The 27,262-nt window shown below is 42.2% G+C and overlaps 1 protein-coding gene and 1 long non-coding RNA gene across 15 annotated transcripts in view; one reads left to right on the top strand and one right to left on the bottom strand.

The window, feature by feature from the left end:
- The window catches only part of PDE4D (phosphodiesterase 4D), an 846,931-nt gene that overhangs the window by 739,261 nt on the left and 80,408 nt on the right, over positions 1-27,262 (top strand). The gene's annotated exons all lie outside the window — the stretch shown is intronic.
- The window catches only part of LOC130291776 (uncharacterized), a 69,778-nt gene that overhangs the window by 39,612 nt on the left and 2,904 nt on the right, over positions 1-27,262 (bottom strand). Inside the window, exons 2-3 of one of the 2 annotated variants that reach the window (XR_008848028.1) lie at positions 22,723-22,840; positions 1,552-1,813 (exon numbers count right to left, since the gene is read on the bottom strand). This is a non-coding gene — a long non-coding RNA (uncharacterized LOC130291776). The remainder of the gene's footprint in view (positions 1-1,551; positions 1,814-22,722; positions 22,841-27,262) is intronic. The other variant, XR_008848029.1, reaches the window with a different exon arrangement.

Raw genomic sequence — 27,262 nt, 5'->3', positions numbered from 1 at the left:
TAATTTGTCACCTTCATAGGAGTTCTACTTATTGTCTTAGCTTATGCATTGGAGTAAAGGGTTAAGGAAAAATCTACAGTAGTCCCTCTTGACGTATATAGGATCGGGTTGAGCAGTTTTGTGGTTTTCATGTCCATCTATAGTATTATGTTTTGACATGTGTCAGCTACCTACGTCATACAAGCAAACCGCTCCCTTCTATGACTTATTATGCTCATCTTACGAGCCTAATGTAAAGGTTTAACCGCACAGAATATTACCTCCTCAGGCAATGGAAAAGTAGAACAATGTAATTAACTGGATAGCTCAGACAATGTCCAACAGGGCACAGTAAGGTACCAGCAAGAATGGGCTCAACCTGAGCAGTATGCTTGTAGTTAGAACAACATTACAAGTACGTGACTACAAATGAGCTGACATTCCAGGTTCTTAGATAGCTAGACTTGTCAATCAGAGAAAAACACAAAACCAAGAAACAAGGCCTGTAATTCTAGAGTATCAGCTTAAGGTCACCATAGGCTTTGGCTATGCTCAACCTGGGAAGCCTCTTTATACTTTATCATGCCAATAGGGAAATCCAAGGCCACATAGACAATTTTATTTAAGCCCATAACAAAGGGTGGTATTCCGTTATTATATTTACTGTGGCTAATTTATCAGTGGATGTGGTGTCAACGGGTTGAATGTAAATGGAATGCACAGTTCGTGACGCCAGGGAAATGTTAATCTCCACACTCCATGAGGTTGAGATATATCTCCTGAGCCAAGCGGCGGAGACAATGATAACCACAATGCCAGGCTGCAAAAAACTATCTTTACTGAGGCAGGAATGTTGTTGTAGCCTTCACAGTACGGATTTATACAGAGAGAAGTGCAGAGTGAGCCCGGGAAGCCTATCGCCTTGCTGGGACTTGTAGATGCTGAAACTGCAGACTTGAGACTATTGACAGCCCACACTAAATTAGGGACCGTGTACTGACTGACTTCAGATTATTTTTCCCTGGGATCTTCGTGCTTACCACCAGGCTTGAACTTCACCTGAGCGATGGGGTTCTCCTGAGATTTAAGTGGCTGCAGATTTTAGAATTCTTCTCCTTAGGCCTCTGAACAGCCCCCCTATACTATACAAGAATAAGGTCTGGGGGCTACTATTGGGGCATCAAGGTCACCTGGGTCACTCTGCAATGCTTCCTTAAGGGGACAGCAACAAAGTTGATTATAACATAGCAGATTACATTACATCAGAACAAGAACACCTTAGAGCAATGGGTCCAGAACAGTGACACCATAGGCGTCTGAGGCAACATTTAGCCAACAGGACAACTTCCTGTACTGGGACACCAAGTGTAGGTTTCTTGCATAGATATATTTAGAAAAAATATGGTGTTTGGGATGTATGATGCCCCTGTGCCAGTTTCTTAGAAGAAGTTGGCATGGATCTGTTGATCAGTGAACAGACTAGTTTTACTAGGGGACATCAGTCAGTTCTTAATTATGGTTCACATGCATATACTCAGCCAAACAATATCCAGATTCTGATCAAATGCTTACCATGTTGGAGTTGGAGGCATTTGATCGCATTTCCTGGAAACATCTATGTAGGACCATGATTCTTAGGGATCTAGGATCAGAGTGTAAGGGTCTTATTAAGACCTGATAAAAATAATTATTTGGCTACTTCATCCATTAATAATAAACTGGGGATTCCATTTCCAATTTGCCTCTTTACTTGGCTCTGGATCCATTGATGGAAATGATGTTATCTTCCAGATGTCCAAAATACACAATGTTGAAGGCAGACTTGCTGCATTGTCTGTGAGGATGTAAGGTAAATAAATAACATTATGTCATTACGTATTATCCATATCTTTGTATCTTACTGTGTAGTGGGTCCTCTCCAAGAGTGATATATGGATGGTGCAGGAAAATTGATAAGATAACTAAAATATTGGTGCGGCAGCAGAATACACTCGGCAATTCTCATGGACTTCTGGCACCTTTGCAGTGGGCTACAGAGTTTTTTAAGAAATGTATTTAAAAAATCAATTTGACATATTTGAATTAGGGTAAGACCTCCTTCCTTATCACTCTTTCAGGAGAAACTAAATTGGGTATTCCATTAGAATCCATGGATTGGATCTATACAGAGATGACTAAAACAACACATAGAAACATAGAATGTGTTGGCAGATGAGAATCATTTGGCCCATCTAGTCTGCCCAATATTCTGAATACTATAAATAGTCCCTGGCCCCATCTTACCTGAAGGATAGCCTTATACCTATCTCTATCTTATATGAAGCATAGCCTTATACCTATCTATCTTATATGAAGTATAGCTTTATACCTATCTATCTTATATGAAGGGTAGCCTTATACCTATCTATCTTATATGAAGGATAGCCTTATGCCTATCTCTATCTTTTATGAAGGATAGCCTTATACCTATCTCTATCTTATATGAAGTATAGCCTTATACCTATGTATCTTATATGAAGGATAGCCTTATACCTAGCTCTATCTTATATAAAGCATAGCCTTATGCCTATCTCTATCTTATATGAAGCATAGCCTTATACCTATCTCTGTCTTATATGAAGCATAGCCTTATACCTATCTCTATCTTATATGAAGCATAGCCTTATGCCTATCTCTATCTTATATGAAGCATAGCCTTATACCTATCTCTATCTTATATGAAGGATAGCCTTATACCTATCTCTATCTTATATGAAGCATAGCCTTATGCCTATCTCTATCTTATATGAAGGATAGCCTTATACCTATCTCTATCTTATATGAAGTATAGCCTTGCACCTATCTCTATCTTATATGAAGGATAGTATTATACCTATCTCTATCTTATATGAAGCATAGCCTTATACCTATCTCTATCTTATATGAAAGATAGCCTTATGCCTATCTCTATCTTATATGAAAGATGGCATTATAACTATCTCTATCTCATATGAAGGAAAGCCTTATACCTGTCTCTATCTTATATGAAGCATAGCCTTATACCTATCTCTATCTTATATGAAGGATATCCTTATACCTATCTCTATCTCATATGAAGGATAGCCTTATACCTATCTCTATCTCATATGTGCATAACCTTATGCCTATCTCTATCTCATATGAAGGATAGCCTTATACCTATCTCTATCTTATATGAAGCATAGCCTTATACATATCTCTATCTTATATGAAGGATAGCCTTATACCTATCTCTATCTTATATGAAGCATAGCCTTATACCTATCTATATCTCATATGAAGGATAGCCTTATACCTATCTCTATCTTATATGAAGGATAGCCTTATACCTATCTCTATCTTATATGATGTATAGCCTTATACCTATCTCTATCTCATATGTGCATAGCCTTATGTCTATCTCTATCTTATATGAAGCATAGCCTTATACCTATCTCTATCTTATATGAAGGAAAGCCTTATGCCTATCTCTATCTTATATGAAAGAAAGCCTTATGCCTCTCCCATGTATGCTTAAACTCCTTCATTGTATTTGCAACGACCACTTCTGCATGAAGACTATTCCATGTATCCACTACTCTCTTGGTAAAGTAATACTTTCTGAAATTACTGCAGAAACCTTTCCTCTCTAATATAAAACTATGTGCTCTTTGTGGTAGCTTTTCTTATTTTCAACATTAGAAAAATGTAATGACCTGGGGTCGCTTTACAAGATATCTCTTTATGTAGAGACATTTCCATAATGACTTCAAATTTACTGACTAGTACCTATTGCTGCTATTAAAAAGTATAATGGTTATCAACATAAAACCTAAACACAGGCATCAAACCGCAAAATGCCTTCTCTGGAGAGAAATTATGTCAATGTAAGCCAACCGTAGGATGGTCATCAATGTTCTCCAGTCCATGAAGGTTACAATGGTCATACAGATCATCAAGTTTTATGAGGAGTTTAAGAATTAAAAAAAAAAATTAAATAAAGAATAATATGGGGGGGGGGGGGGGAAAGAAACAGTTGGGCAGAGATCCTTGGGGATCCAAGTGAGAACCATATTATATGTAGATTAAACAATGATGGGGTAGTAAGAAATAATGAAACAACTATAGTTGGCTCTTTTGCATTTATCTGGAGGTTTTCAACCAGTGGGCAATGCCAAAACACATTATAAATAATCCAACATATCAGAGATACAGAGATATTGAGGATGATGATACACAATACAGCAGAAATTGTATAATGAATGGTGCTGCCATATCATTGTGGTTGGATGGATAATGTACATCAATATGTAAGCTGGATAGATAAACTTGTGAATGGGGTAATCTGCTTTGGACAATCCTTTTTTGTTGGAAGACTCCCTTAAGATTCATCATAGTGTGTTCTGTGGATGGGACCTCCAGTGATCCACAGTAAATTAAGCAGGTGTTTTATTTCCCTGCAGCGCCACCATAGAGAAAATGAAGAATTACAACATTGTTAGAAATCAATATTTTCTTTGTAATACAGTGACGTAGTGGGTCCTCCAGAGTATATAGCCCGTATGCTGCTTTTGTCTCTGGATACTGTCTTAGGACCCCTTTAAGACTATGCTCCTGAACATATGATTCTGTCCAGTATAGAGAAAACATCAGGACAGCCACTAAAAAGCTTCTGATCTACAATTTCTTGAATGTAAATGGGAAGCCTCGGTTTGTTGTGACAGTATGAAAGTCAATATGTGCAGAAAGGCCACTATATACGTAAGCTGCTTAAAGAGAAGAACTGTAAGAAGACACCAAGCGGGTGCTAGTATTCCCCAGGCAATGATGCCAAGATTATTAAAATCTTAGATCTCACTCACTGGTCGCATAAGTGGGATCTGGTTTAGGGCCATTTGCGCAATTGGTGGCTTACTAGTAAATGCTGGCACTCTGTGAGCGTACTTAACTTCTGATTCATCATAATTTATTACTCTAGTATGTCCAGGACACATGCAGCTTATTATGTGTATAGTCATACAAATAAAAAAGTTACTAATTTATTTAATTTTAACATTTTTATGATTTTCAATACGCCTTAACATTTTGATTTCTTCTTTTGAGATGCACAGATACTCAGATTGAGGAAATATATTCTTCTCTGTAGAAGCATATAGGGGAAAGGGGGACATGGTGTTGAATCTAGGCTAGTTTTTTAGGATGTTGAATAGATTTGGATAGTCTGTTCTTTGTATATTGTGGCCTACACGACTGGAAAGGACTCTTGTCCTCTTCTGAAGCAATGATAGTATGAGCACTCAACAGATGGTACAGATTTCTAGGTACCCCACCCTGATAATTTGGTTCTCCCAAATCATCTGCTGTCCAAATTCCTGTGACCTCATTCAAAATTATGTCAATTATCTATGGCCTGTCTGCATCAAAGGCACTCCTGCCTGCTGGCTGCCACTCCCAGGACATAACTTTGGGCATTTAACAAGATAATGTTCCCATGTATTTCATATAGAAGGTTTTTCTTTCGTCAGCCTAGACCCCCTGTTTCCCTAGTGTCCTGTATCCTGACAAAATACCTAATTAAGAAGACTGGGAATTAAGAGACTCCTCTCCTCATTCCTGCAGAGTCTGTTATTTAGGGGTTTTAGTCTGGTCTGTAAATTAAGATGATATAATAAAATAGAAGTACTTTAGAACTCCATACAACCTAATTTCCCCCATTATAAATGCTTTGCATTATTGGAACTATATCCATTGTAGTAATGATGCTTGTCATTGAGTAGTTATATTCCAATATTTGGTTTATCCAATATAAGGTTTATCCACATTTTATATGACCTAAATCAACTAAATGTATGTTTTAGTGAAAAGATTACTTTACTTGTGTTTTGTCCCAATCTGCCAAACATTCTGCCTCTAAATGATTGTCCATGTTTCACTGGGAGGAGGAAGGTCAGGAGTGGAGAGCAACATGGTAATCATTGACCTCTGTAGTCATTATGCCCCTGAAGAGGCAGTCAAGTATGGGGCGAAGTAGGTTATTATAAGTGTTCTCTATGAATATGTCCCCCTCCATATTCTTGTTCAAAAAGTATCTGCACTAAAGCTAGGCATACAGATTAGAGAAAAGTCTGCTATACCCATCTTCTTTGGCTATCTAATGTATGAGGAATCTCTCAACTTGGGGGAATGAATTACCAAGCTTGTTAAATTTCATGCTCCCCATGTCTTTGTTTATGCAGTGGGAGGGGTCTTCCTTATTAACCCCATGGAAATAAAATGCATGCTTGGCTAAGTCGAAATAAAGTGAGCATTTCAGATGTGCAATATGTCCATCCTATGTGTTTCATCTACTGCTTGTCAATTTTTGAAATCCTACTTCTAACGCTATCTCCAGTGGGTTCATCCCAGTGATGCCACAGCAATATACATATATATTTTCATCACTTACCTTGTTCCATGATTCTTGTGCTATAAGAAGATGAGTAACACACAGTAAGGTTAACAAAAAGTTTCAAGGATGGGATAACATATTCATGGCCAAGAAGTGACCATGATCCGTGATCTGTAAAAGCAGACTAGTATGGCACCACTAGTATGAGAGATAAGCAATCTATGCCCCATGCATACAGCCTGCTCATGTTCCTGATTTTTTTTATTTTTTTTATTTTTTTTTTAACCTTTGTCCTTTTTTTTGTCTATAAAAAGTGATATTTGACATTTGACTCTTGCCCAACCTCCATTGTAAATCTCCATCCATCCATTACATTTCAATTGCCTTTAAAATATAAACAAATCCATGGATCACCATAACTCATATTGGGCAAAACAATATACTCATTTCTAGACTAAATATTGTGAAAGTTGTATATATGCCTACTTAAAGGGGTATTCCGGGCAAAAACATTTTATCCCCTATCCAAAGGATAGGGGAAAAGATGCCGTATCGCGGGGGGGCGCTGCTGAGACCCCCTGCATTCTCCCTGCAGCATCCGCATTGTGTGTGGGTGCTGAATCTCCAGTTTCGAAAACCTCCGGGTTTCCGGGACTGGGGACGTGACATCACGCCATGCCCTCTCCATTTATGTCTATGGGAGGGGGGCGTGACCGCCGTCACGCTCCCTCCCATAGACATGAATGGAGGGGGCATGGCGTGACATCACGTCCCCAGTCCCGGAAACCCGGAGGTTTCCGAAACTGGAGATTCAGCACCTGCATAGGGGATAAAATGTTTTTGCCAAGACAACCCCTTTAATTTTGCACTTTGCATGCTGTGTTTTCTTTAGACATAGTTACCTAATCTGGCTAAACCCTAATAGCATTTGTTTCCAATTGTCCCTTAATCTCTACTCAGGATTACCAGTTAAAGGGTTACCATCATTCCGCAGGATATGGTTAAACATAAAGTGCAATCCCGCTCCCAGAAACTAGCACCAAACTCATGATCAGACGGACTGCCTGATGTCCCATAGACTAATAATAATGGAACTTCAGTGATGGGACGTCAGGCAGTCCATCTGATCATGAGTTTGGCGCTAGTCTCAGGCAACGGGATTGTACATTTATTTTAACTGTATCCGGCTAAAGGTCAGAATCATGGCAAACCTTTAAGGGTGGATTCATATTGCATTTTTGTTTCTGTAAGTTTAATTTCACTGAACAGAAAAAAAAAACTACGCTATTGTGTACAGCAAAGAGAACCATATACAGTTCTACCAATTTTTTATTTTCATAATGTACAGACTTTGCTGTATGGCATATGGCATCTGTTTTTAGCATCTGTTAATGTATAAGTTTTTGTGAGGTGTGTAAATCTTATGTTATACGGACACAAAAACGCAGTGTGCTCTTCACATAACATCTACGCTGCCATTCTCCAGTGCACACACTGGCCCTCATTTACTATTGCAAACCCGACATGTTGTGAGCCAGATTCTGTGCATTGCGCCAGAAATTCTGTCTGAAATTCTGCCAGAATTTGCGCCAAAGTTTGCACCAGAATTGAAAAAACCCCGACTAACTCTCCATTTTGCTATGTAAACCCGGAAAAGGGGTGTGGCTGCCTGGGAAAAGGGGCGTGTTCTCCAAAAAAAGGGGCGTGTTCCCGACATTTTCACAAAAACCCAACATATTTACTAAGGTTTCCATATAAAATGTGGTGGATTTGAGCTGAGGAAAAACCAGACAGATCAGAGCCTGTGTAAAAAAAAGCAAATTGTAGGGAAAGTGGAAAATGTAGGGAAACCTTAGTAAATACCGTGGAAAAAAAAATTGTAGGGAATTAAAATGAGGGCCACTGTCTCCAGACACAAATGTTTGCAAATGCTAATTTTTCTGATCTTTATAAAAACTTTTATCTTCCACTCCTGTCTCTGTATGGCCATGTTTACACACAGAATTTCTGCAGCAGATTTTTCCACCATATTCGCAGTTTGATGCTTCAGATTTGGATACGAATTATAGCAGCAAACCATGGGGCAGACGTACCCCTACTGTGCTTTGGGAAATAACAAATCACTTTGTTTTTCTGCAGTGAATTTTAGATCTCAACTATGGTGCAGATTTCACACCTTATTCTGGGTGGGACTCCATGTGAAAAATCTGTCGCGTGACCATGGGCTAAAGCTTGGTTCACATCAGGTTATACACTGGAAAATGCGCCCCATGTATGTATACTTCTGATCTCAGGTGGCAACAAATGCAACTGTTTAGTCATACATCACCAATAGAACTCCACTATAAAAAAGAATAATAATAATTATATATCATATGGTGTATGAACCAGCAGAGAAGAAATTGGGGCATATTCCTTCAGACTCCATATTTATTAACATATCCACTTCTTAAAGGGGTACTCTGCCCCTAGACATTGCAGGGGTCCCACCGCTGGGGACCCCTGCGACCTCCCTGCTGCACCCGGCGCTCGTTTAGAGCATCGGGTGCAGTGCCAGAGGCTCGTAACATCATGGCTACACCCCCTCATTGCAAGTCTATGGGAGGGGGCGTGAAGGCACGCCCGCTCCCATATACTTGCATTGAGGGGGCATGGCCGTGATGTCACAAACAGGGCGTGACCGTGACACCACCAGCCTCCACCCCGCATGGCCAGTCATCTGGCACAGAGCAAATCTCGCTCCGTTCACTGGATGTCTGGGGTGCTGCAGGCGAGATCTCGGGGGTACTTTGTATAGGGGATAAGATGTCTAGGGGCAGAGTACCCCTTTAATGCATTGCTAGTAGAGAGCATCTCAATACCTCTGCCCCCAGATGGAGCTTATATGGCTTCTCCACACTAAGCTACATGGCTTCTGTGCACTATTGGGCAGTCTCCATGCCCATGTGTGAGTCCTTCATATGTCCCTTATGCTTTGTGATGGAAACCTCTCTTATTTTGGCCCCATGCCATTGCTATGGCATGTGGCAATGGTCTTGAGAACATTTTGTCCTCTGAGTAGTCATTTTTATTACCACCCCATCTCTAAAATAGACCCCACTGGAGTTCACAGACTGAACTATGTGCATTATGAAGTGTGTTGGGGACTTTGCTCCTTTGCCCATCTGTTCTAGGTTAGGTGACATAACAATCTTCATAGCTCTTCAATTCCCATCGCCAGCATCTTTACATGCAGCGTACAAAGTCCTACATGTCCATAGACCACTTACAGGCTTTATTGAATATGTTTTCACGTTAAAGGGATACTCCGGTGGAAAACTTTTTTTTAAATCAACTGGTGCCAGAAAGTTAAACAGATTTGTAAATTACTTCTATTAAAAAATCTTAATCCTTCCAGTACTTATTAGCTACTGAATACTACAGAGGGAATTATTATCTTTTTGGAACACAGAGCTCTCTGCTGACATCATGACCACAGTGCTCTCTGCTGACATCTCTGTCCATTTTAAGAACTGTCCATAGTAGGAGAAAATCCCCATTGCAGACATGTGCTGCTCTGGACAGTTCCTAAAATGGACAGAGATGTCAGCAGAGAGCACTGTGCTCGTGATGTCAGCAGAGAGCACTGTGTTCCAAAAAGAAAAGAATTTCTTCTGTAGTATTCAGCAGCTAATAAGTACTGGAAGGATTAAGATTTTTTAATAGAAGTAATTTACAAATCTGAAAAAGAAAATGATGTGTGCAGCTTACAACTAAAAAAGTCTGAGGTGTATGTGGTTAAAAAGGGTCGATCCCCACCGACCAAGTATAGGAAAAATATAATAAATTGTATTAACCACACCTCAAGGACTTCACCAAACCAAATGGTACACAATCATTGTGTACCATTTGGTGTGGTGAAGTCCTTCAGTTGTGGTTAATACAATTTATTATAATTTACAAATCTGTTTAACTTTCTGGCACCAGTTGATTAAAAAAAAAAAGTTTTCCACCAGAGTACCCCTTTAAAGGGGTACTCCGCCCCTAGACATCTTATCCCCTATCCAAAGTATAGGGGATAAGATGTCAGATCGCCAAGGTCCCGCTGCTGGGGAGCCTTGAGATCCCCGCTGCGGCACCGCGCTATCATTACAGCACAGAGCGAGTTCGCTCTGCACGTAATGACGGGCAATGCAGGGGCCAGAGCATCGTTACGTCACGGCCCGCCCCCTTCAATTCAAGTCTATGGGAGGGGGCGCGGCGGTCGTCACACCCCCTCCCATAGACTTGCATTGAGGGGACGGGCAGTGATGTCACGAGGGGCGGAGCCATGACGTCACGCTGCTCCGGCCCCCGTATCGCCCGTCATTACGCACAGAGCGAACTTACTCTGTGTTGTAATGATAGCGAGGCTCTCCAGCAGCGGGACCGCAGCAATCTGACATCTTATCCTCTATCCTTTGGATAGGGGATAAGATGTCTAGGGGCGGAGTACCCCTTTGAGTCCTTGTGCGCTCATCATGTTAGCCAAGAGTGACTGCACTGGTCACCATTATTACACAATGTATGCTTGTTCCATAGAAACCTATGGAATAACACTTGTTGCATAGCAACAGGATTCATTTGCAAAGGCCTAGTCTAGTGATGTCTGTTCTCTGCAAGGGTTAATCTAATGTAAGGGCAAGTTCACATTTTGCATTTGCCGCAGTTGTTCATATTTTATACTTATAAAATGTTCATATTTTATACTTATTGTTTTGGGTTATACTGTTTCTTTTGGTTTGGCATTTTGCCATTTTTCGATCTTGTACTGCACTGCAATGCAAAGTGTGAACTTAACCTTCATTATACAGTGGTTTCTAAACTGTGGACCTCCAGATGGTGCAAAGCTACAACTTCCAGCTCGTCCAAGTAGCTGTTGGCCCTCCAAACATGCTGGTAGTCATAGTGTTGCAACATCTGGAGGGCCACAGTTTGGAGACCACTGATGTACAGTATACATATATCCATTTAGAATTCCTAAAGATTAATTGGTTTGTAATGTCCTTGTAAGAAAACATAAACAGAAAGTGTAGTATAGTAATAATAAACAGGAGTCGTTTAGAAAATGATCAGTTTTGTGTGTAGTAATCTTCGTTTTAACCCTATGTTTCCGTCTTAGAGGACATGGTGTAGATATTTCTGTTTGCAGGTATCCCATGGTCTGCACTGTAGGTGTCTAGGTAGGATTCAAACAGATAGGTGGTATGTAGAACTTTGTCAGGGATTGTACAGTATATGAATTCTGTTCATCCCATTATTGATAGCTATTTTCTCATTCCTCCAATTCCATATTAATTTGTTAAATAAAATTTAAAAAACATTTTTTTTTCGCTATATGTATAAAGCTTATTCGGTTATGAAAAAAAAGCATGCAGAAAGTCTTCTGACCCTTTTACTTTAAAATTTTGCTATTTTGTGTCCTTGTGTTAAAATAAAGAAAAAATCAAGACCACCCCCCAACAATCATTTTGCACTCAGTACCCCATAATAACATAGTAACAAGCTGTATCCAAAGTTTAGAGGATAACATGTCTGGTTTCATGGGGTCCAGTCGCGGGGACCCTCGCAATCTCTGGGCCAGTGTTACGGTCACTGAAGCCAGGGCTTCCGTGATCGTAATGTCACGCCACGCTCCCTCCATTCATGTCTGTGTGAGGGGGCATACCGGTTAGTAGTCTGCCATCACGCCTCCTCCCATAGACATGAATGGAGGGGATGTGGCAGCTGTGTTCGCTAGTTGCTCCGTGCTGGATGACTGGGGTGCACGACCCCCGTGATCAGACATGTTATCCTATATCCTTTAGATAGGGGATAGCATGTTGAGCAGCGGAGTACCCCTTTAACCTCTTAAGGATGCAGGACATACCTGTACACCCTGCGCCTGCTCCCTTGCTATGACGCAGGGTCAGCTTGTGAGCTTGAGAACAGACCCGTGTCTAATGCCGGACACAATCGATCACGGTGATGCCTGGCATTATTAACCCCTTAGACGCCATGATCAAAGTTTATTGCGGCATCTAAAAAAGCATTTTTAGCGTGTTTTTGTAATTTTTTTCAATTTTGTCCCACAAATAATATATTTTTTGGGTTTCGCCATAGGTTTTGCCATAGATATTTTGGTGAAATGACTGATGTCATTACAAAGTAAAATTGGTAGCACATAAAGGTGGAAAACTGAAAGCATTTTTTTTAAAGGGTTTAAGTGCTTTATTTTTTTATTTTTTTGCTTTTGAGGCTTCCATGTGTCTTTACTGAGGAAATAATTATTTCTGGCCACTCTGCCACAAAGTCCGAATTGGTGGAGTGATGCAGTGATAGTTGACATTTTGAGAGTATCTCCCATCTGCACACAGGATCTTTGGAGGTCATCCAGAGTGAACCATTAGGTTCTTGGCCACCCCTCTTACCAAGGTCCCAATTACTTAGTTTGGAGGTGTGGCCAGTTCAAGGAAGGGTCCTGGTTGTTCCAAACATCTTTCATTTGCAAATTATGGAGGCCACTGTACTCTTTGGAACTTTCAATGTGACAGTATTTTTTCCCTTTTCCCAAATCTGTGCCTCCACAGAATCCTTTCTCTAAGGTCTATAAGCAATTCTTTCTACTCGTGGCTTGGTTTTTGCTTCGATATGCATTGTCAGCAGTGCAGATTAATAGGGGAAGAATTTATTTTTTTTGTTTTATCATAAGGCCACAACATAACAAAATGTAAAAAAGGGCAATTGATAGAAGTAGATGACTTGTTCCACTAAAGAAATTCTGCCCTTTTGTGATGAGGAATTGCAGTGGTCGAGCCACCAGTAATGGTTGTAATATGTCTTCAACATCTATCATGAGAAAACCCCTCTAATTTCTTAGTTACTATTGCTGATGATGTTTAGACCGGGTTCATACAGAAAATTCTGCCCGCAGATTCTGAGTGCAGCCAGCGCCGAATGAAATCAGTTGGTGCTAGGACCATGCAGACATTGCCATATAGCCGGCAAGGTAAATTTTTTTTGGCGGTGGAATTTCAGTGGCAGAACGTCTAAGATTCCGTAATGTGCACTGTGCAGCAATGGGGTTCTGCTGCACCAAAATTTCCAACCGATATTCCTAAGCGGAATTCCAGTTGGAAATTCCGTAGTGTGAACCCTGCCTTACATTGCCTTTTAATGCTTGCACTGAGCTCCGCCTACAACTTTTATAAAAAGCCATTGATGGAAAGTCTGTAATGGGCCATTGTGTTTCCATCTGACTCCTGACTTCATTCTGATTTACTCAATCCTTTTGTCATCTCATGGATATTTCACAATGTATGCAATAGATCAGAATAAACAACCAGACCAGCTGCTGCTTGCCTCTATGTCATCCAGGGTAAGGGTGACCTGTATGAAGTAAAAAAACCAAGGCAAAGTGATGCATGTGGTTCTTTGGCTGTATCTAACCAACCACCCATCCAGTGACTAACACCAGACTCTCATTGCCATATAGACAAAAACAATGCCATATAGTGGGTCTCCCACTTGCAGCCTTCCTGTATGAACCTAAATGCAAATCCCATTCTGGTGGGATAGAGAGTTGCCCAGATAAGTTGGCCCTTTTAATAACCATATAATAAAAAGAGGTGCCATTTCTAATATACTTTGTTTGAATTCCTTATGTTATAATAATAATAATAATTATTTTTATTATTATTGTTAATATCATTTGTACTAGTTTGATGTTTCCCCACCGATATTCATACCGTGTTCCACACCTCTCCACGCCACTGAACTTGTGTCCTGTTCTACTGTATTATAGGAGTTCTGTATACTGTTATTGTTATGTTGTCAGGAGGAGAGATTGTGTCTATTCCAGTAGACTCTGACCTGTATGAGCGCACCCATGAAACTCTGAGATCCATAAAAATACCCAAGTGTCATCATCAACATCTGTTTTGCTGCTTAGATTCTGTATGTGCTAATAGGGCGGCATAAAGCCGGACTGACAATACTTAGGCTTCTTTCTTCTTCATTGTATACATGTCAGCATTTAACTTCGGTGAAGGGGATTAAAATAGTTTCTTTTTTCTATTCATACTAAGTTGAGATACTGTACATGCCGCATCCCAGAAGTGGAATGTCATACAAGAATAATGCTACTAGGCACTATTCTGTCACTTTAAATCTAACATCATTTTCTGTATAATAAATGTCTGTATTATTTAGATAAAGACCAACATCCATTTTCAACTACCCTGTTGAGTTCATCTATTGGCTGTAGCAGTGAACAGCTGCAGAGCACCTCCTTCTGGATGTTAAAGGGGTACTCCACTGGAAAACATTTTCTTTTAAATCAACTGGTTTCAGAAAGTTAAACACATTGGTAAATTACTTCTATTTAAAAATCTTAATCCTTCCAGTACTTATCAGCTGCTCTATGCTCCAAAGGAAGATATTTTCTTTTTTAATTTCCTTTCTGTCTTAACACAGTGCTCTCTGCTGACACCTCTGTCCAGTGTAGGAGCAAATCCCTATAGCAAACCTCTCCTGCTTTGGACAGTTCCTGACATGGACAGAGGTGTCAGTAGAGAGCACTGTGGTCAGACAGAAAGGAAATACAAAAGAAAAGAACTTCCTCTGTAGTATACAGCAGCTGATAAGTAGATTAAAATGATTAAATAGAAGTAATTTACAAATCTGTTTAACTTTATGTAGCCAGCTGATTTAAATAAAATATATTTTCCAGTGGAGTACTCCTTTAAAATAATTTCTGAAAATCAGCTCAACTTTGTCCTGTGTCTGCAAGACAGTCAATACAAGTCTATAGAGACGGGGAAGAGGAAGCTCCACCCACCAGTTCCAAGAGAACTGCAAATAAGAGATGAAGCCTGCAGAGCCAAAATCTGCTGAAATATACCATATGAAAGTTATAAAATGGCCAAAAATACTGCTGCTCCTCAGGTACACATACAAAAGCTGACACTAAAAAGACAGGTACACCTTCATTCATTACACAAGAGTTGTCTGATTTCAGGAATAACTATGATGTTTCTTTTTTTCCATGGAGACAGAGTGGGGAGAAGTGCATGGGTGCGTCCTTTTTTTTTTCTGACTGTTCTACTGACTAGTCGGGGTCTGAACACTCAGACCCTGACCGATAAATACATTTGAATAGGCTGCAGATTTACATTATGAGTTCATCCTGTCATTTCACACAGAGTCGGGAGAGAATGTGCTAGGCCCGCACTTGTTCTTCTGATCGGAACGCTCAGACCCTGACCGATGAAAACTTTTTATATAGTTGTAGATCATATGAAAAGTAAAAAAAAAAAAAAAAAAAAAAAGGGCAGGAACACCGTCTGTCATATACCACCAAACCGCTAAGTCATGGACATGCATAGCATATACATCTATACATCTCTGGACAGAGAAACATGAAAAATTCACATTGAAAAAAGATAATGAAAGACACATCTGTATATGCACAGATATATCCAGAGGTACTGTAGCAGCGCTTCTTTATAACATGATAACTCTCACAGATCATTATGATCTCATGGTATTCTATAACAAATTACAAGCTCCTCACTGCTGTATTAAAGGGGTAGTCCAGTGGTGAAAAACTTATCCCCTATCCTAAGGATAGGAGATAAGTTTGAGATAGCGGGGGGGTCCGACTGCTGGGGCCCCCTGCGATCTCTCTGTACAGGGGCCAGGCTCTCCGGCCAGTTAGCGGGTGTCGACCCCCGCACGAAGCGGCGGCCGACATGCCCTCTCAATACATCTCTATGGCAGAGCCGAAGATTGCCGAAGGCAGCGCTTCGGCTCTGCCATAGAGTTGTATTGAGGGGGCGTGTCGGCTGCCGCTTCGTGCGGAGGTCGACACGCCCCCTTCCCGCAGGCTGTCGGGGCTCCGTACAGGAGATCGCAGGGGGCCCCAGCGGTCGGACCCCCCGTGATCTGCAACTTATCCCCTATCCTTAGGATAGGGGATAAGTTGTTCACCACTGGGTCACCACTGGACTACTCCTTTAACAACTCAGCTCGCCTACATCTGTATACACTAATCCAGTGGTCTTCAACCTGTGGACCTCCAGATGTTGCAAAACTACAACTCCCAGCATGCCCGGACAGCCGTTGGCTGTCCAGGCATGCTGGGAGTTGTAGTTTTGCAACATCTGGAGGTCCGCAGGTTGAAGACCACCGCACTAGTCCATTTGTTGCCACGAGCTTTACTAGGGGACATGTAGACACATTCAGCAGAATATAGCAAAAAAATAAATAATAAATTATCTGAAACAAGAAAAACTCATTTTCCATAGATGTAGTGAATTGTTCCATGTGTCTTTAATGGAGCTGCTGGTCTCAGCTTGTGATATGTACTTTGTGTCACCGTCTATTTAAATAGCGCCTCGATTTGGTATCATCCATTCTGCGTGTGTTTTTCATCCTGAGGTCAGTGTGTGATTATAGCCGGGACATGTCTTGGTGATATTTAGGAGGTGATGAGATCTATTTGTACTGCTTGACGTAGTCACAATATGACTTGCAGTATTAAAGTTAGCCTCTCCGCAGCATGTTATTATAGTGAGCCACACTGATGTGGAACTGAGTGATATCCACTATTTTGGCCTGGATGATTAATCAATCTGTCTGAAACCATAACTGGCTGGTTTTGCCCATAACAACCAATCATCACAGCTCAGCTTTCATTTTACCAAAGCTCATTAAGATATGAAAGCTGAGCTGTGATTGGTTGTTATGAGCAACACTACACAGTTTTAGTTTTCAGCAGATATATTTTTATATATATATATATATATATATATATATATATGTCACGATTCGGCTGGCAGGAGGTGGATCCTCTGTGCCAGAGAGGGATTGGCGTGGACTGTGCTAGTGGACCGGTTCTAAGTTACTACTGGTATTCACCAGAGCCCGCCGCAAAGCGGGATGGTCTTGCAGCGGCGGTAGTAACCAGGTCGTATCCACTAGCAACGGCTCAACCCTCTGACTGCTGAAGATAGGCGCGGTACAAGGGAGTAGACAAGAGCAAGGTCGGACGTAGCAGAAGGTCGGGGCAGGCAGCAAGGATCGTAGTCAGGGGCAACGGCAGGAGGTCTGGAACACAGGCTAGGAACACACAAGGAAACGCTTTCACTGGCACAATGGCAACAAGATCCGGCGAGGGAGTGCAGGGGAAGTGAGGTATACATAGGGAGTGCACAGGTGAACACACTAATTAGACCAACTGCGCCAATCAGTGGCGCAGTGGCCCTTTAAATCGCAGAGACCCGGCGCGCGCGCGCCCTAGGGAGCGGGGCCGCGCGCGCCGGGACAGGACCGACGGAGAGCGAGTCAGGTACGGGAGCCGGGGTGCGCATCGCGAGCGGGCGCCACCCGCATCGCGAATCGCATCCCGGCTGGAGGCGGTATCGCAGCGCACCCGGTCAGTAGATCTGACCGGGGCGCTGCAGTAGCGAGGGTGTTGCGAGCGCTCCGGGGAGGAGTGGGGACCCGGAGCGCTCGGCGTAACAATATATATATATATATATCAATCTGCTGAAAACTAAAACTGTTTAGTGTTGCTCATAACAACCAATCACAGCTCAGCTTTTATACCTTAAAGAGCTTTGGTAAAATGAAAGCTGAGCTGTGATATATATATATATATATATATATATATATATATATATATATATATTGTATATCTCTGTGCCAGGATTTGCCAGGAAGCTGGGTATAAACCAAAACGGCAATACATTATTCTGTGGGTTGTCACCAAATTCTCTCAGACCTCTGTATGATAAATGTGCCCATTAGTGTCATAATGTATCACTGAATGACATATACATTTGTGGTGGCTGAATTGGGATTAAGCCTTGTGGGGGTGTAGGGTAGTTAGGGTGTTGCTGTTCAGGATAGTTAAGGGCGCTGTTAACCCTTGTCACTCGTGACGCCAGGATGGAGGTTAAATGGTTAAATGCTGTGTTTCTTGATAGGCCTATTGCCACCCTTCCCAAGAGCAATAGGTGATGCAGAAATAAAGGATTGTCCACAACCACTGTTAACTGAAAACTTGCAGGATCTTTTACTGAAGAATTTCTGCACATGCAGCAATAGTAACAGTCCAGATAACAGAATCTCTATGCATGTAGCTGAGCAGCGATTGACAGTTGGTTGGGATCAGATAAGCTCAATTTAGCTTCTAAAGGATTGTATAGCAGAGATCCGCTGGATTTACGGGTGCGTTTAGGTCCAGTGATCTTGCGATGAGGCCTAGGCCACAAGGCTTTGGCCTAGTAAATTGTCTTGTAAGCTGCGGAGGTCCTACCTCTTCCAGAGTCTGCAACCCAAGAGAGGGATCAAGATGGCGCAGCTCCCTTATATGGGCAGGGGCCGGCCATTTTGGATTGGTCAGTAACAACTGTCACTCACCGTAACAGTGCATTGTGGTTGAATACGTCACGGGAACCTCCAAAGGTCCTGTAGCAAAACCATAGAGTTCTAATCTAATCACGTGACCCACAGGTCCTGCTATGCTTGAATAGGTAGGCAACTACATATATACATATTTATATACTTATATGAACTTCTATATAGTCACTGACTAACTGAGGGATGACAAGGGGAAAACTACAAAAGAGGGACCCCGACGTCCTAGGGACTCTGACCTCTATAAAGGTAACGTATACAATACGGAACTGGGACATCACACATTATATGGGCAGAAGTATTTGGGCACCTCCCCAAGTCACTGACTTTCAAAACTGTCTAGCCAAGCAACCCCGAAAGATATGAAACCTAGAGCCCACCTCCAACCCACTATGTCAACACAAGGGGGATATGGATGCATTAAGTTTGTGGAGTAATTCAGGTGTGTGGTACCACCCCATTAATAACCTATATTGGGTTTCTTTAAACACTGTAGAAACCATCCAAGTTGTCAGACTAACTGGAAGTTCAGGGGAGAGAAGAATAGAGACCATAGGGGAACAAGGGGAAGATAGCTGAATCTTAGAGGAGCAATAGTTTCACATATATCCACACAAAAAAAACAAAACCACACCAGGAGATAGATGAGGGACGTGGAATGCCACAAAAAGGAATTTGGATGTATTAGAGTCAGCCATCATTTTTCTACTTCTGTCCAACTATGATTAATGTAATAAGAGGACCATAAGGAAAGGTGGTATTGGAGATGATCTGCTAGATAGTATTTCACCACTACTGGTACTGCCAACCCTCTATGATCCCTATCCACCAGCATGACAGATTTTGGAAACCTGTGATGCTTTATGTTCTAGATACACCTAAAAAGAGCAGATTGCAGAGACTTAAATGGGCACTGTCATATTCAAAAAACTTTTTATATGTTGTACATCTTGGCAAAACATTAACCTTCCTAATATACTTCTTTAAAAAAAATTATTTCCTTTTTATAGAAATCATGGCTTATAAAATCATGGTTTTGTCCAAGCTGAAGCACTGGCAAGGACAAAGTCCAGTAAGTGAGGGTGGGCTAGCACTCCTCCGCTCTGCCCTGGGCCGCACCACCTCTTTTTGCCTACGTCGCACAGTTGATTGACAGCCAAGGCGGGCGGGCACCAGACCGACACAGGGACCATGCCAGCAGTCGAGCCCTTCCTGTCAATCAATTGAGCAACGTAGGCAAAAAGAGGCGGTGCGGCCCGGAGCAGATCGGAGTCTGGACTCCGCCTCCACAACTGTCAGCCTGACTCCTGAGGGTAATATATAGCTTAATTCTGTAAGTATAAATCAACCTAGTGTACCACTAAAGGTATGCCTAGACTAAGCTTGTGAAGCCCTAGTGCACAGTGTGTGCCGCCTCACAAGTATATTCTTGTTAATAGTTATGCTTTAGGTGGGACCCAGAGAGGCAGCGTCTCTAAATGATAAAGCAATTTTAAAAGTCTTGGCCCCTAGAAAATGATAGTGAAAAAGGACAGCCTGGTCAGTATTGTTGCATAGTGAAAACCAGACCAGGGTATAGTAAAGAAGTTCGATAGAGGCTGAAGGAGCAAAATAAGGGTACGTTCACACAGGCGGATTACCTGCAGAATTCCCTGTATTTGGATTTGGATTTTGCTACCATTGACTTCAATTGCCCCGAAGGAAAATTTGCAAATCTGCCTCTATTGTGGATTTTTTGCTGACCCATTGAAGTCAATGGTAGCAAAATCCACTGCATATTTGCTGCGGAAATTCAGCAGGTAATGCGCCTGTGTGATACCCTAAAGACCTTGTAAAGTGCTAAGAAACCGACACGATTAACCAATTTACACCGTGGTGGCAAACATAAAAGGCCATCCCAGCCTATCAAAAACCTTCCTCCCTCTAAAACAAGGACAAGGTGCTCCTGTATTTTAACTTTCCTAGCTTCACTCTGTCCTTTCTTTTCCTCGCAGTAAAAAACTTGGAAACACTAACACAGAATACATTTCTTGAAAAGATATATATATATATATATATATATATATATATATATATATATATTTATAGGAGATTTCAGATTTCTAAGAACAACATAAATGAGTTAGAAAGTGAATTTGCAGCTTTGTAAACAAAGAAGAAGTGGTTGTGTACCTTCTAACCCAGTGTACTTCTTCTCCCCGACAACTACCCGGATTGAGTCATCAGCAAGAAAATCTCCATATAATTGTTATGAAAATCACAGCAGCACAGAGTGTACACCGTGCCCCTCGTATTCCACGTATTAATGCCATTTTTACTCACAAATGTTATGAAAAGACGTATGTGAGCGTGTACCTGAATTGTATTACGACGTGTATAAAGTTAAATGCTGTACAGAAATAAAGTTGATTTTGGAAATGGTTACTAAATGTTCTGTAGCGTGGCCCACCAGGAATAGACAAGAAGGTGTGATGCACTTACCTCCAAATGTATGTGTTTACTCCTGAACAGTGGGAGAAGAAATTTATATTTATGTGGTATATTGGTAATGTGAAGTGTGGACTGGCTAGATGCATTTATTTAAGTATTTTTTCTTTTAGTATGTTCTCAAAAAAACTTTAAACATGTGTTGTTAGGGCTCATTCACATTGGCTTTTTTTGGGACCATATCCAGTTTTGTTGCGGACTGAAAATCGTGGTCTGCCACGGTTTTTAGTCCGGCAACAAAACTGATACAATCGAAAAATGAGCCGACTGGAGTCACTAGCTGACTCCATCCGACTTATTCAAATGTATAGGGTGCGATACAGGGGCCCCAAAACGTCCTTTTATTCAGGGGTATAGGTGATGGTGGGGAGGCATAAGGGCTTGTGTCCTGGGGTGCAGTGGGAGCACCAAAAAGCCATTCTGCCTTAGATGGAATACTTAAATATAGGACTGGGACAGTGAAATGAACAATGACTTTTTATGCTTCATTGTACAGTAAGCTTAAAGGGGTACTACCGTGCTGACAACTTATCCCCTATCTAAAGGATAGGGGATAATTTGCCTGATCGCGCGGGGTCCCGCCGCTGGGGACCCCCGCGATCTCGCACGCAGCACACCGCTCTCATCAGGCCCCGGAGCGAACATCGCACCGGGTCTGATGACTGCCGATCATAGGGCCGGAGTATCGTGATGTCACGGCTCCGCCCCCATGTGATGTCACTCTCTGCCCCCTCTATGTAAGTCTATGGCAGCGGGCGAGACAGCTGTCTCGCCCCTGCCATAGACTCGCATTGAGGGGGCGGAGCGTGACATCACATGGGGGCAGAGCTGTGATGTCACGAGAACCGGCCCCGTCATCAGACCCGGAGCAGATGTTCGCTCCGGGGCCTGATGAGAGCGGGGTGCTGGGGGCGAGATCGCGGGAGTCCCCAGCGGCGGGACCCTGCGCAATCAGGCAACTTATCCCCTATCCTTTAGATAGGGGATAAGTTGTTAGCACGGTAGTACCCCTTTAAGTATATAAAGCAGATGTCATGACCCTGTACATGTATATACAGTAGTGTTGAGTGTGCATATTCGAAATGCTAATTTTTACAGCGAATATCGGCACTTTGCGATTTCACAAATATTTTGAATATAGTGATATATACCCGTAATGATGAAAATGTATGCAAATATTTATGCGAATATGGGCACTTCCAGACTGGACACTGATCCCTCCCTTATTTTAGGTGATATAATTGCATGCGCACTAAGCAAACTTCATTACAAATTTTCGCATGGAAAAAAAAAGAACAAACATAGCGAATATGCGAATTTCGCGAACATAGGACGAATATTCATCCATATATTCGCTTAATATTGCAAATTCGAATATGGCCCCTGCCGCTCATCACTAATATACCGTGCAATGCTATAAAGACACATGGCTCCTGGATAAAAGCACTTACTGTATGTTAGGGTCTGTCATCATCTTGTGACTAGACATGCATGTAGTGTTTCTGTCTACTATTTCATTCTGCGCCATTGTATGCCGCATCCTATAAATCAGTATTCCTTAAAGCCTACCTGTCAGATCATACAAAAAAAAACCATTTTTTTAATATATCACTCAGTACCTAATCCTGACCATGTACATCACATTTTTGTGTGTCTAGCACCTTTATTTATTTTTTTATTACACTTTTAATTTAGCTCACTAGTCTGAATTCCTCTCAAATGGAGGGGGCGTGGCCTCACTGTGCAGGTCTCCGCCCCCTCCTCCCCCCCCCCCCCCCTCCGCATTAGCAAAACTACAACTCCCAGCTTGTCCTCACTGACAGTAGCGGGACACAAGCTGACAGTGGGAGGATTTTTCCTCCCACTGTAAGCCCTGCACTCACAGCTGTCAATCAAGGAAGTGTGTCCATGACATAGGTGATGATGCATGGACACAGCAGGACTAGTATGTGTCCAAGCAGGCAGGGGGGGCAGTTGTTTGACTGGCTTTTTCAGTATGGAAAACTGAACATTTTCTAATGAAAGCAATTGCAAAACCTATTGGTTTTGCATGCTTTACAACATATCAAAAGTTTTTGTATCAGACAGTGCCCCTTTAACCTGTGGCTCTCTGGAGGTTGCAGAATAGCAGCTCCTTGCATAATGGGAATTGTAGTTTTGCAGCACTGCTATACATGAAGCTGAAATGTATCTGTCCCTTTATTTTAAATAGCATGACTGTAGGACATCTGTACTAAGGCACCAGACCTAATGTATAACACTGGGCTTCAAATGACATAAATAAGGTTCATCTGTGCCAATTACCAGTGCCACTAGGCATCTGCATGTTCTTTAATGCAGTGGCACACATGTATTTTTATATATACACATCATGGCTATTTCAATGATGAAAACCATATGTGTGGTGGCTAAAGGTGTGACTGGGGGGGGGGGGGGGGGGGTGGATTCTGAGGTTGGAATGTGACCTAGGCATTGGTGCCATATCATAATCCAGTGTTTCCCAATTAGCTTGCCTCCAGCAGTTGCAAAACTACAACTTCCAGCATGCCCAGACAGCCTTTGGCTATCCGGGCATGTTGGGAGTTGTAGTTTTGCAACAGCTGGAGGCACCCTGCTTGGGAAACTGCCATAATTAATTTACCAGAAAACATAAGCTAATAACAATTCACTTAATGTATTTTGTCCAGTTCATCACTATTTTCAATATCTCTTATATCTGTTAGTGAATAAATGTTTATTTTTATTTTTCTCAGAGGCCTGTGCCCTCACAGTATTTAGAACAAGGGGGATCAATCTGAGGTTAGTTGGGTAGAAAATCAAAAGCAATGTCAGAAAATTGTATTTTATTGAAAGAGTAGTAGATACTTGGAGCACACTTCTGGCAGAGGTGACAAATCATCAGCTGTGAAAAGAGTCTATGCAGCATTCCCACTTTTAGGGTATGTTCTCATGATGGAATTTTCGTGCAATATTCCACATTATAATTCTGCATGGAGATTCAGCAGCATCAGAATCCTATTGAAATCAGTGGGATTCTGCTGCGCTGTGCACGCGGTGGAATTTCTGCTGCGGAAATCCCAATTCCGGAGTCCGCAGAAAGAATAGACATGTCGGGGGAGATTTATTAAAACCTGTCCAGAGGAAAAGTTGCTGAGTTGCCCACAGCAAGCAACCAATCAGATCATTTCTTTCATTTTTAACAAGGCCTCTTGTTGTTATTCACTAACACAGTGTTTCCCAGCCATGGCGCCTCCAGCTGTTGCAAAACTACAACTCCCAGCATGCCCAGACAGCCAATAAGAGTTGTAGTTTTTCAACAGCTGGAGACACCCTGTTTGGGAAACACTGTGTTAGTGAATAAAAACTATTTTGCTTAGTTCTAGAAGTGTAGTGTTTTATAACCAGGGTGCCTCCAGCTGTTGCCTATCCGGGCATGGTGGGAGTTGTATTTTTGCAACAGCTGGAAGCACACTGTTTGGGAAATGAAAACTATTTTTCTTAGTTCGAAAAGCGTAATGTTTTCCAACCAGGGTGCCTCTAGCTGTTGCAAACTACAACTCCTAGCATGCTGTCCGGGGATACTGGGAGTTGTAGTTCTGCAGCAGCTAGAGGTACCCTGGTTGGGAAACACTGTGTTAGTGAATGACAACATGCGTAGTGTTTTACAACCAGGGTGCCTCCAGCTGTTGCAAACTACAACCCCCAGCATGCCCGGACAACCAATGCTGGGAGTTGTAGTTCTGTAACAGCTGGAGGCACCCTGGTCAGGAAACATTGCACTAACAATATATATCAACTAAATGAAGTCTGTATTTGTTGTATTTGCTAAGATGCAATGGGCCCTGTGCGTTCTGAGGTCTACTCCTCTATGCATTGTACTGTTTATTTTATTATTTTACCAATACAGGTTACCATGACTCCCATTATTATTTGTTTTGATTCTAATTGTTCTGACTTCTTCCAGGATTGTTACATTGTATGTGATGACATTCACAGCACTGTATACAATGGGGGTTATTTGTCATTGTGTTCTATTGCTTTTTTCGGTCTACTTTTGCGGTAATTGCGGTGTTTTTTGCGTTTTTTTTCCAAGTTCTAAATATCCGTCATTTTGACATTAAGGTGTTGCCAGACCATTTTTTTAAGTGATGGATGCAGTGGTCACAAATTTATTATCTGCATATTTTTTTTATTTTTGCGCATATTTTGCTGCAACTGGCGCAAAAAAAAAAAATCTAGACCACCTCCTGACCAGGTCTAAAAAATATTACTACTCCTGTCTGTTTGCAGAAAAAAAAAATCATCAGCCAGAGTGAAAGAGAGAGAGAGAGAGAGGAAGAGAGAGAGAGAGAGAGAGAGATAGAGAGAGAGAGAGAGAGAGAGAGAGAGAGAGAGTGAAAGAGAGGGAGAGAGGGAGAGAGTGAAAGAGAGGGAGAGAGGGAGAGAGGGGGAGAGAGGGAGAGAGGGGGAGAGAGGGAGAGAGGGGGGGAGAGGGAGAGAGGGAGAGAGGGGGGGAGAGGGAGAGAGAGGGGGGGAGAGGGAGAGAGAGGGAGAGAGAGGGAGAGAGAGGGGGGAGGGGGGGGAGAGAGGGGGGGAGAGGGGGAGGGGGGGGAGAGAGGGGGGGAGAGGGGGGAGAGGGAGAGAGGGGGAGAGGGGGGGAGAGAGGGGAGAGGGGGGGAGAGAGGGGGGGAGAGAGGGGGGGAGAGAGGGAGAGAGGGGAGAGAGGGGGGGAGAGGGGGGAGAGGGAGAGAGGGGAGAGAGGGGGGGAGAGGGGGGGAGAGGGAGAGAGGGGAGAGAGGGGAGAGAGGGGGGAGAGGGGGAGGGGAGAGAGGGGGGGAGAGGGGGAGGGGAGAGAGGGGGGAGAGGGGGAGGGGGAGAGGGGGAGGGGAGAGAGGGGGGGAGAGGGGGGGGAGAGAGGGGGGAGAGGGGGGGAGAGGGGGGGGAGAGGGGGGGAGAGGGGGGGGGAGAGAGGGGGGAGAGGGGGGGAGAGAGGGGGGGAGAGGGGGGGAGGGGGGGGGAGGGAGGGGAGAGAGTAGAGTAGAGAATAAGAATGTTTAAAGACATAAAATGTTAATTTAATTAAAAAAAAAACGTGCAAATGAAAAATAAAGCATAGGAAACAATCAGATATATATTTTTTAAGGTACAAAAAAGGAATGGTAAAGATGTAAGACACAATCAGATTGCTAGCAATGGCCAAAATCTAATATTTCATGTGCCCAAGTTTAAAAAAATATCCAACAAAGTGATGATAACAAAATAAAAAAAAAGTGAAGGTTCTAATATATAAATAAATAAATATGTGTATATATATATATATATATATATATATATCTCTGTTCAACTAAAACCTCCATCATCTCTCGAACAATATTTTTTTTTTCCTGGCCTGCGGCTTGTTAAACCTTTATTCAAATGCAAGACTCTCTTTGCAGACCTTCTTTTAGACCAGTGGTTGCAAAACTACAACTCCCAGCATGCCCGGACAGCCAACGGCTGTCCGGGCATGCTGGGAGTTGTAGTTTTGCAACATCTGGAGGTCCGCAGGTTGAAGACCACTGTTTTAGACATTAATTTGCCTTAAAATTAAAACTAAAACAAATAAAGCCAAACACACAGACAAACAAACTCCTCAGAAGCAGGGTAGACATGATCTGAAAGCGGCGGTAGAAAATGATCTGGGCGCAGATCTGCGTGGAATTTATCATGGTCACTGCGACAATATGATACATTTGGAGCAGCACCACCAAAAAAAAATAAACACATCTAGACAAATAACAAAAAAGGATCTAACCAAGACCATTACTGATAAATAACCCCAATGTCCTGACTTTGTTTCATTGTATCCTTCAGTTTCCCTTTTCAGGCTTCTTTCTGGCAGAAAATGGTTAATAGAAATGTAGCAATGAGTGTTGTGCGAGGCATGTGGCATTGGATGTGTCTGGAGAGCACTATGCACACCCCCAGCAGCAGACTGTACAGTGTATGACC

This window comes from Hyla sarda, chromosome 1, assembly GCF_029499605.1.
Source record: "Hyla sarda isolate aHylSar1 chromosome 1, aHylSar1.hap1, whole genome shotgun sequence".
Lineage (NCBI taxonomy): Eukaryota > Metazoa > Chordata > Amphibia > Anura > Hylidae > Hyla > Hyla sarda.
The sequence above is the reverse complement of the archived record's forward strand: the minus strand, read 5'-3'. Positions and strand labels throughout refer to the sequence as shown.